This window comes from Chiloscyllium punctatum, chromosome 47 (assembly GCF_047496795.1).
Source record: "Chiloscyllium punctatum isolate Juve2018m chromosome 47, sChiPun1.3, whole genome shotgun sequence".
In the NCBI taxonomy this organism is placed as follows: Eukaryota; Metazoa; Chordata; class Chondrichthyes; order Orectolobiformes; family Hemiscylliidae; genus Chiloscyllium; species Chiloscyllium punctatum.
Genome location: NC_092785.1, coordinates 39,063,767 through 39,075,339, shown reverse-complemented (window position 1 = coordinate 39,075,339; position 11,573 = coordinate 39,063,767). Strand labels below are relative to the sequence as shown.

Genomic DNA, 11,573 nt, shown 5'->3' with positions numbered 1-11,573 from the left:
AAAGAAATTGTGTGACAGTCCCGAATTGTCACGGACCAGCTGTCCCGAGTAGCAATCCGTCCAGACGGCAAGGTTTGGTGAGAACAGCACAATAGTAATAGGACAGGGCAAACAGAAGGCAGACCGAGAATTTCTAGAAGGAGGGCACTCATCCGCGGATTCCATCAATAAACAGATTCATCTGGACCCAGTCTGGAACCCCAAAAACCGGAAGCAGCGGGAATGAAACCAAATCAATTCCAACTGCCCCAGGACAGCAGCGCTTCACAACAGACTCTGCAGCCCTGAGGATGGCACCCAGAAATGTGAGGAAAATGCTGCAAACCATCTTCCCAGCTCCGCCAAACATTCCAACACCAACTCCAGGAGGCACACGGCCTCCACATCTTTCTGCTCCAAAACACTCCGGTTTTCTCCAGCAGAGTATTGTACCCTGAATCCCCGGGAACAAGGTGAGGATGGCAACCCGGACACGGCCAGGAACGGCAGTGAGAGTGAGGGCAACAGCTGCCATTGTCGTATGGACAGCCACAAACACTCCCTTTGAAAAGGACTTTGTCCATATGAAAGTCTGTACAGCAGTATAACCCGGGGCCCAAACAGCCAGTTCTGGGTATTCATATTCCAGACAATTTACGGTGGGCACCGTTTTCCCTGAAAGTTAGTGGGGATTGATATTTCATTGCTGATGTGAAACCAGATACTACACTGAATCTGCTCGCCGGTTTTTGTTGCTGTGGTGAAACGGTGGGCAATCACGGTGTGAAACGTTGTTCTAGCTCTCTGGTTTCCTTCATTCCTGTCCTGGTCAGGGAGGGTGGGGATTGGTCCTCTCCATCAGATGGAGGGACCAGCGCATTGTTGACCCAATTTAATCAAGAATGGAATTGGTCATCTTCACTTCTTATGGTTCATTGTTGTTCTGTTTTGTTGGATGTTACTTGAGCACTTTCTGGGACTTGACAATGCATTAAAGCTCCAGTCTGTTTGGAAGCACCGGTTTGGAATTGTCTCGCTGCCGTTTGTGTGAGCAGTACATGACATAGACGAATCGCACTCCCTCAAAGTCAGCATGTCAGTGTGTCTGGGAATGGGTCCGCCTTTTCTGTTTTGCTTCTGTCCCACGCTAAGAGCTGTCAGTTTTTGGATTCGGTCGAGTGCTGAGGGGGTAACACAATTTTTGTGGTATTTTTCTTCAGGCCAAACTCCACCCTCCAGGAAAAATAGCCAAACGCGCTGAGTAACAAACAGCACGCGTTTTTTTAATCAAATGGTCTATTCAAGTTGGTGTCAGCTTCTGGAGCGTCTCAGAGTTGCCAAGCACGGAAACAGACCCTGCTATCTAACTTGCCACTGCTAAACAGATAACCGAAAATAATCTTACCTATATTTCCCAAAATGTGTCCCTTATCTCTCCGAACCCTTTCAGATGCCTTTGAAATGTTGTGAGCGCACCAGTCTCCGCCCCTAAATATGGCAATTCATTCTGTACACACGGAAATGTCTGTGTTCAAAACAAGTGTCCCTCACATTCCCTTTAAATGTTACTGTTCTCACATTTAACCAATGTTATCTCGCTTTGAACTCATGCGCCTTGAGAAAAATTACTCCCTGACTCTTTTCTCTGTCCGTCTGCCTCATGACTTTATAAAATTCTGTAAGGCCATTCCTCAGCCCTGAAGCTCCAGGGAAAACTGTCGAAGCCAATTCAGCTTCGTGCTATTGTCCAAACAGTGTAAACCTTGCAAATCTTTTCAAATACTTTCGGAATTGTTCCACGTTCGTTACTGAATGCGCGATCTGTTCGTGCCTGAAGTGAAGCTTGCCTCGGTACGGTAGCGTAGCCGAGTGGTTTAAGGCGCTGGATTTAAGCTCCCGTCTCTATCGAGTCGTGGGTTCGAATCCCACCGCTACCAAGGTGGCGGCTGTTCTACCGCAAGCAGTTGAACATAGGGAGCATATGTGTTTTCGTCGTTGTGGTCGCAGCTGCTCAGGCCTCTGAACCAGACTGACTTGGAAAACAGTGTGAGTCCTTGCTGTCGGACCCTCCTCAACCCCTCTGCTTTCGGACAGACGCGCGGCCAGTTTCTGTGTCTCAAATCGTCAGCGCGTTTGTCTGGAATTTTGTTGGTTCGACCCCGCCCTTAGCAGTAAGCCTCAATTATTCTAGTTCAAGCATTGAGACCAACCATGTCCCGACACTGCAACCACGAGAACCCACCCGAGTCTGCAGCTGGATGTGGCCCCAATCTCTCCAAGGTCCCGCTGCCAACTGAAAGCGGCTACTGCAGCTTCAATCAGCGGCTTCCTGCTCAGCCCTGGGACACAGCACATGGAAAATCCTTCCCCAGGAACGGCTCTTCCCGTGTGAAAGGGACAACCATTCCACTTTAAATTGGACACGGCTTCAGAGGATTGTTCCTGTTCTTGGAACGTTTCATAAACAAAACTCCTGTCTCGCAAATAAGAAGTGGGAAAAGTTGTTGGCCAATATCTCATTACTAGCGTTTCAGCATCGCTTCCCTTCAGGCACGAACAGATCGCGCATTCAGTAACGAACGTGGAACAATTCCGAAAGTATTTGAAAAGATTTGCAAGGTTTACACTGTTTGGACAATAGCACAAAGCTGAATTGGCTTCGACAGTTTTCCCTGGAGCTTCAGAGCTGAGGAATGGCCTTACAGAATTTTATAAAGTCATGAGGCAGACGGACAGAGAAAAGAGTCAGGGAGTAATTTTTCATAAGGCACATGAGTTCAAAGCGACATAACATTGGTTTAATGTGAGAACAGGAACATTTAAAAGGGATGTGAGGGACACTTGTTTTGAACACAGACATTTCCGTGTGTACAGAATGAATTGCCATATTTAGTGTCAGAGTCTTGAGCGCTCACAACATTTCAAAGGCATCTGAAAGAGTTCGGAGAGATAAAGGACAAATTTTGGCAAATATTGGTAAGATTAATTTCGGTTATCTGTTTAGCAGTGGCAAGTTCGATAGCAGGGTCTGTTTCCCTGCTTGGCAACTCTGAGACGCTCCAGAAGCTGACACCAGTTTGAATAGACCATTTGCTAAAAAAAACGCGTTCTGTTTGTTACTCAGCGCGTTGGGCTATTTTTCCTGGAGGGTGGAGTTGAAGAAAAATATCACACAAATTGTGTTACCCCCTCAGCACTCGAGCGAATCCAAAAACTGACAGCTCTTAGAGTGGAACAGAAGCAAAACAGAAAAGGCGGACCCATTGCCAGACACACTGACATGCTGATTTTTAGGTAGTACGAGTCATCTATGTCATGTACTGCTCACACAAGTGGCAGCGAGACAATTCCAAACCGTGCTTCCAAACATACTGCAGCTTTAATGCATTGTCAAGTCCCAGAAAGTGCTCAAGTAACATACAACAAAACAGAACAACAATGAACCACGAGAAGTGAAGATGACCAATTCCATTCTTGATTAAATTGGGTCAACAATGCGCTGGTCCCTCCATCTGATGGAGAGGACCAATCCCCACCCTCCCTGACCAGGACAGGAATGAAGGAAACCAGAGAGCTAGAACAACGTTTCACACCATGATTGCACACCGTTTCACCACAGCAACAAAAACCGGCGAGCAGATTCAGTGTAGTATCTGGTTTCACATCAGCAATGAAATATCAATCCCCACTAACTTTCAGGGAAAACGGTGCCCACCGTAAATTGTCTGGAATATGAATACCCAGAACTGGCTGTTTGGGCCCCGGGTTATACTGCTGTACAGACTTTCATATGGACAAAGTCCTTTTCAAAGGGAGTGTTTGTGGCTGTCCAGACGACAATGGCAGCTGTTGCCCTCACTCTCACTGCCGTTCCTGGCCGTGTCCGGGTTGCCATCCTCACCTTGTTCCCGGGGATTCAGGGTACACTACTCTGCTGGAGAAAACCGGAGCGTTTTGGAGCAGAAAGATGTGGAGTCCGTGTGCCTCCTGGAGTTGGTGTTGGAATGTTTGGCGGAGCTGGGAAGATGGTTTGCAGCATTTTCCTCACATTTCTGGGTGCCATCCACAGGGCTGCAGAGTCTGTTGTGAAGCGCTGCTGTCCTGGGGCAGTTGGAATTGATTTGGTTTCATTCCTGCTGCTTCCGGTTTTTGGGGTTCCAGACTGGGTCCAGATGAATCTGTTTATTGATGGAATCCGCGGATGAGTGCCCTGCTTCTAGAAATTCTCTGTCTGCCTTCTGTTTGCCCTGTCCTATTACTATTGTGCTGTTCTCACCAACCTTGCCGTCTGGACGGATTGCTACTCGGGACAGCTGGTCCGTGACAATTCGGGACTGCCACACAATTTCTTTGCCAAGAATGGATATCCCCACGATTTCATTCCCAGATATCTGGCACACAAAATTCGCAACGAGGATATGCCACCAGACAATTTGAAAAGCATACTCCCCTTTATTAAAATAAATTGCTGGGAACTGACAGTCAGACTCCTCTGAACACACTGGGTTACAACAGACACATAAACCGACAGCCTCACTTAGACAAAACTCCCCAGAACACAACACCCAATACCCATCATGTACAAACCTGGTTGTGTAGATTCCACGCAGCGACTGCATGAAACACTATATCGGAGAAACAGGCCGACAACTAGCGAGCTGCATTCATAAAGTTCAACTCACCCATAAACTCCACGGACGGCTGTTCCTTGGAGCTATCCACAGGGCACTGAGTGTCTCGGTTTCTGGGGTTTGGTACTTGGATCACATGACCGTCTGTGATACAGGTTACTTCCGGGTGTGACGTCACTCCTGATGGAACACATGTAACTCCCGATTGCTCATTGAGAAATACATCCACCATAGCAGCGCAGAGAAATATTTCTGTTGTGTTTCTGGTGCTGATCCTGACATGTCCTCTCGTGCTGAGCTTATTCTGTGTTACCTGATGGATCCGGGTGTGTTTCCGTGATCGGATTGTGGGCAGTCATCTGCGGTTTAGCTGCAATAACGTGCGTTGGACACCCAGGTCCACCAGTCTCTATTTTGTTATTTTATTAATCTTACTTTACTGTGTTGCAATTGTCCAAAATATCTATTAATATTGGGAGGCGACATACAGAGGCGTGTGAAATGCCGAGGTTTTAGTGACACTTATACAATGGTTAGAGATTACCTTCATTCAGGAGATAAGGATGCAGAATGTGTTTTGGAAGAGATGAGGAACAGTGAGGAAAGAACTCACCGGCAGATGCAGTTTACAAGCCCACTCGCAGTATCCACAATGCGAGATAAATCATACAAGAAATGAACAGTGTGTGAGTGATAAAAGATGGCAATAATCATGGGTGGCTTTAATTTTCCACTCCCACTCCCGGTTCCATTGTAAAGGAAGTTTGGAGAATAATAATCAATAAATCATATATGTCCCATAGAACAACGCGAGTCATATCTTGGTCATCGATTACTTTACAGGTGACTTAGTCTCTGTCTTTTCTTGGAAACCATCTCTTTCATTGTGAGTATCAGGAAAGGCCATGTATTTTGCCAGAAAACAAATGTCACTAATCTTTGCTTGTTTCTTGTCCAAGCTGAATAGCTCCCTTGATCAGCTTTGCTGGACATGTTCGGAAAGAAATCTGGCAAATTGCCAAATATGATATCCCTTCCAATAAATAATTTTGACACAGTTTGACTGCAATCATCTCTTCCGAAATTTCTGCTTTTCTTCTTTTACAATGGTGTCTCGCATCTTCCAAGTAACAGCAAAGATATGAGAGCAGATGGAAGCAATTTAGCCGATCACGTGGGAGACAGGTTTCAATGAGATCCCGGCTAATTTGTTTAATACTCAACCACCCCATTTCAGCCTGATCACCGTAGCCCTTGATTGTGAATTAACTAAGTGTTTGTCTATCTCAGTCTTGAATACAGCTAGCCTTCACAGCCCTTTGACCTATAGAATTCCATCGTTTTGCTCCCCTCTGAAAGAAAGAATATCCTTCTCATCAGAGTCTGCAATTTGTGACCCGTTCCGCTGTTAGAAACCCCCCTGTTCCCAAATTGTCCCAGACGTAAATCAGAGCAGAATAACTCCCTGAGAATAGGTCTGCACTGTCCAGTGCCAGCTGTGTGCATTCGAAACATTTTCCTGTTTTGACCTCTGATTAAATAAATCGACCTGATTTGCACTTTGGTTTGCCAGTGGTGAATCTTTTCAAAAGCACTTCATTGGCCATAATCCAGCTCGCGGGGACAGCGCTAGACAAGTACAAGGACATTTTTCTTTCTCGATCCACTGCTGTGTTTATGAATCTCTCTGCACATGAAAATGGATCCTTCCCATCCCCTTTACCTCTCATCAATGTGTGTGTCATTCAACTTCATCTCCCAGCATCCTCCTCCGTTCTGAACCAAGAGAGGGTTACAGTGAATACTGGGGTCATGCTGCGGACAGGACAAGCCAAATACTGGTGTTTTATGGTTACAATTCTCCATTCTAGGAGAGATATTAAGCCTCTTGCACGCAAGAGTATTCGTGGCAGAGTGAGTAAGGCGATGGGTTAATAATCCATTGTTTTTTCCCCATGCAGGGTTGAATCCTGCCGACTACATCTTGAACAACTCCCTGTCGGGTATATTCTCGCTCAAACTTCAGCAAGACAGGCTAATCATTTGATAAGACATGGGCTGCTCGAGTTCTCAAACAGAAATATATACCACACTCAAACCGTATTTTCTGTTTCTCTTTTCACAGATACTGCTAGACCCATCGAGCTTCTGCCGTATTCTTTGAATATGCGGAGACACCTGGAAAATGAAGAGGACAGTGTGGTTCTGGAATCGTCGATGCGTGTTTAAGGCAATGGACTTGAAACTCATTTGGCTTTCCCCTCACAGCCTGGAATCCTACCGGTTGCGATTCAGTAATGTCAACAAATAAAATGGGAGATTACACCCTGTCTTCATCTTTCACATACAAAACACAGGAGAAGGGAAACAAGACATTTCAGACAGGTTGGGAATGGGGGCAATCCACAACCCTCTGCCTTTCAGAGTGAAACACGCAGAAATCCCCAGAGAAAGTTGAGACACTATGAGTTGAACAATTCCATCCCAACTTTGTTGAAGCTACGAGCCATCCGTTGGAAAACTAGATGAAAACAGTCAGGGGTCAGTCTTCGACTGGTGCAGACTTTATGGGCCGAAGGGCATTTTCTGTGCTGCAGACCTCTTTGACCAGCTGCGGTGAGCTGATCTGAGAAACTGGCGGATGGGAAGCCTATGGAACGGGACTAATCCTGAGCCCTCTGTTTGTTTCCATCTGTGGGTAAATATGAGGTGGAGTTCCTCGGCGGTGTTACAACATAATGTGACCATGTCCAACTTCAGTCCCATTGTTGGGTCATTTAAGATCACAGGGAGAATCCCATTTAGATTCGCCCTGGTAACATCAGAAACGCAGGATTATGGGAACTGGGACTAGAATAGATGGAAGTCCAATGACCCTCACTGCAGATGGGCCGAAAGGTCTTTTTCACGCTGTAAAATCGGAAGAAAGGGAGAAACGTATCTGCAGCTAAAATGTTCACAGATGAAAAGACAAAAGCGGTTTCCTGATGAAAACACACAGTGCCTTTTCTTTTTGCTTTCCCTGTTCGCCTCCTGGTGAGGATTCAGTTTTCTCACTGTTGCAGCAAGTTGAGTTTTCCTCGTCCCATTAATCGTGGGGTCAGCCTTCCCGAAGTAGGGAATGAAGTATGGAGCTGACAATTGATCAAGTGTTGTCCCATACTTAATGCAGAGTAACTTTAAACAAAGCACTGCGAATGCTGGAATTCGGAATCAGAAACGGAAATTGACAGAGAAACTCGACAGACTTGGCAGCATCTGTGGAGAGAAACAGGTTTAATGTTTCAGATCGACAGAACCAGGATAGTTATGCATTTTATTGTGTTAATGCCAGCGTAATTGTCAGTTTTACGGAGCAAATCAGCATATTTATCAGAACATTATATTAGCCGAGAAATGTTAACTTTCTGAATGTCAACCGACTTTTCCGGGTGTAATGCTGATTCCGTTGCCTTGAGCTGGTGAAACGCTGGCCTTCAATTGTTCTTTTTTATTCCCCTTTCTGTCAGTGAGCACCCATTTTAAATGGAGAGTTTCTATTTTCAGTCTCTCCCTCAATATGCGTCTCTCCTTGTCGATCATTTCCTCTGTGTATCCACCTCACTCTCTTCCACATGCCCCCACTCTCTGTCTATCCATATCCCTTATTTTCCATTTCTGCTCTTTAAAAAGTCTGACATTCGGAGATAGTTTGAGAGTAGACCTTCTAAGCACAATTGCCGAAAGTGTTTGGTGCATTAGCCAGAAGGAAATAGGTCTAGGTGGGTTACTCTCTGGAGTAACAGTGTTGGGCCGAAGGGCCTGTTTCCACGCGATAGGGAATCTAACCACCCTGTTCGAAACTCATTTCTGGCGTAGGATGCCACTCACTGGGATAGAAATCACTGTCCATCCCTATTTACTCCAGAGATTGAGATGTTGAGTTACTTTACAGAACCCTGGAAGAACTCAAGGTACAGGCGTGATACTGTTCGCCGAGCTGGGTATTTGTGTTGCAGACGTTCCGTCCCCTGTCTAGGTGACATCCTCAGTGCTTGGGAGCCTCCTGTGAAGCGCTTCTGTGCTGTTTTCTCCGGCATTTGTAGTGGCCTGTCTCTGCCGCTTCCGGTAGTCAGTTCCAGCTGTCCACTGTAGTGGCCGGTATATTGGGTCCAGGTCAATGTGTTTGTTGATAGAGTCTGTGGATGAGTGCCATGCCTCTAGGAATTCCCTGGCTGTTCTCTGTTTGGCTTGCCCTATAATGGTAGTGTTGTCCCAGTCGAATTCATGTTGCTTGTCATCTGTGTGTGTGGCTACTAAGGATAGCTGGTCGTGTCGTTTCGTGGCTAGTTGGTGTTCGTGTATACGGATCGGTAGCTGTCTTCCTGTTTGTCCGATGTAGTGTTTTGTGCAGTCCTTGCATGGGATTTTGTACACTACATTAGTTTTACTCATATTGGGTATCAGGTCCTTTGTTCTGGTGAGTTGTTGTCTGAGCGTGGCTGTTGGTTTGTGTGCTGTTATGACTACAGTGGACAGCTCGAACTGACAACCGGAAGCGGCAGAGACATGCCACTACAAATGCCGGAGGAAACAGCACAGAAGCGCTTCACAGGATGCTCCCAAGCACTGAGGATGTCACCTAGACAGGGGACGGAACGTTTGCAAGACAAATTCCCAGCTCGGCGAACAGAATCACAACAACGAGCACCCGAGCTACAAATCTTCTCCCAAACTTTGAGCCATGACACTGTTAGGGAGGGAGTTCCAGGATCTGGATCAAAAGCACTGTCGGAGCAGCGAGATACTTCCAACTCAGAAAGGCGAGGTCCGAGATGGGTGATTTGTGGTTACAGTTCTCTCCTGTATCTGTTGCAATTCTCCTTCTAGATAGATGCAAACAATCACTGGGTTGGTCTGGGTCTGTGTTCTGTGAGGAAGCAGGAGTTAGTTTTCAATAAGATAACTCACAAGAAGAGAAATAAATCTTCATTTCCTGACTGGGAATTGTATCCCGGTCTGGGCATTACAAACTCAGACTCCGAACCAGTGACCCTACTGAATCTGACAGTAACACTTGTGACCTGATCTGTCCAGACTCTGTGTATGATCTTCACGTCATCATCATCTTCAGCAGCAATGTTTCTCTCTCGAAGTTTCCAAACAATTCATATTGCCGCCCTGGTTTCAATGTGAAGAAAGCGGAGCTGTGCTAACCTGATTTACTGCAGGAAGGTACAGAACAGTTTGATACTAACAGCGGCTCGTTTGGAGGCGTTGATCTGCGGTGATGGGGCGGCCCAAATAAAGCCTTCATTCAAATCGTCTGATTCCAAATTCCATGTTGGAAATGACCAGAGATTTCTTGCTGAATTTGTTCAGGATCTTGACTGGAAGTGACGCTAAATCCAAGTATTAAAGTACATTTCAGTGGTGTGCATCATAAGACAGCGTAGTGACTGTGAATAAAATGCTGGAGACGTCCAGCAGAAGAACAGGCGACACAGAAGCAGGTACCTGAGGACAAATGTATTTGCTTTGCCATTGAAAAGCCCTGTTACACAAAGTGGATTATCTTTGCTGGTTGATCACCTTATGAATGTTGTTTCCCAGATCTCCATGTTTACATCACATATGGAAAGGTGTCCAGCGTGTGTGTGTGCATCCGGCTAGTGAAGCAATAGATAAAACATCTGACTTTGAATCAGACGATTGTAGGTTTACATCCTACATGTCTCGAGTGTAACGTGTTAGTTCAGCCAATTACATGTTGTCAGTTGCTATTTCCTTCGGTTCTTTCGAGCTGCAGGGATCGGATCAGTGTGTATTCAAATGGAATGTTGCTTTTGGGTCCATTACAGCTCAATGTCAGACAGGTGTATGGCTGGTCCTGTTTTGTCAGGTTCTGAGGATCTGAATGGTTTGGATCAGTGTGTTGTCGAATTTAAAACTTACATTTAGGTCTATTGTCCATTTTAAATTCCAGCTCAGCTCCACATCTCTCATTGCCTGTCAAACTGGCGAGTGTTCCACCTAAAGCGGCCTTTGTCAGAGAAGCTGTTGTGTGGAGCAGAGAGAGGAAGTGAAGCACAAGGAGCTGGTATGATCCTGAGACCTCTGTACCTCTCGGGATATGTTTCTGTGTGTCTCCCTCTGTGGTGAAAATGAGGTTCAGGTCCTCAAGGTGGTTCCAACACAGTGTGACCATCTCAAACCTCAGTCCCATTGTCGTGTCGTTTAAATTCACAGTGAGAATCGCGTTGATATTTGCTCTGGAAACATCAGGACACATAACATTTTGAGCGAAAACTAGAAACTGGGACTGGAATACATGGATGCCTGATGAGCTACAATGCACGACGGGCCGAACGGTCTCTTCCCACTCTGTGAAAGCTCGAAGACAAGGAGGACATAATCTGCAGCAAGATTGATCAGAAATGAAAAGGCAAATGTGTTTTCATTCTGAATAAATGCAAGGGCGCCTTCTGCCTTCCCTTGGAGTCTAGTAGCCAGCATTTGGCGCTCTCACCGCCGTGACACGGGTTCTATTCCCGGTCAAGGAATGCGTGCTTTGTTCTGCACACACATCGTGGTAAGAATACTTCTGACCACTTTTCCAAAGCTGGCAGGACATCGGTTTTGTGCCAACCATTTTAAAGTTTAACAGAAAACCAAGAGATGCAGATGTTGGAAATCTGAACCAAAAACAAGAATTGACGTGCAAACTGAATAGTCCTGACAACATCTGTGGGGAGAAACAGAGACAATGATTCACAACGACAGGACCAGATTAGTTCTTCATTTCTCGACCACAATGTCGGGATAATGGTCAGTTTTATCGCTCGAATGAGGATAGTTATCAAAATCCTTTTTTTTTGCCAGTTAACAGCCATGTCGACCCGAGATCTGATTCTTTCAGGGTCTCCCTCAAGATGAGTCTCTAATTTTCTGTCTTTATCTCTGTGTATCTCCCTCACCCTTTAT

General features: G+C 45.9%; 1 non-coding gene across 1 annotated transcript; it reads left to right on the top strand.

Moving 5' to 3' along the window:
- The first annotated feature begins 1,834 nt into the window (after positions 1-1,834).
- Positions 1,835-1,916, top strand: trnal-uaa (transfer RNA leucine (anticodon UAA)). Its single transcript has one exon. It is a non-coding gene; the product is annotated as a tRNA-Leu (tRNA).
- The last annotated feature ends 9,657 nt before the right edge of the window (positions 1,917-11,573 follow it).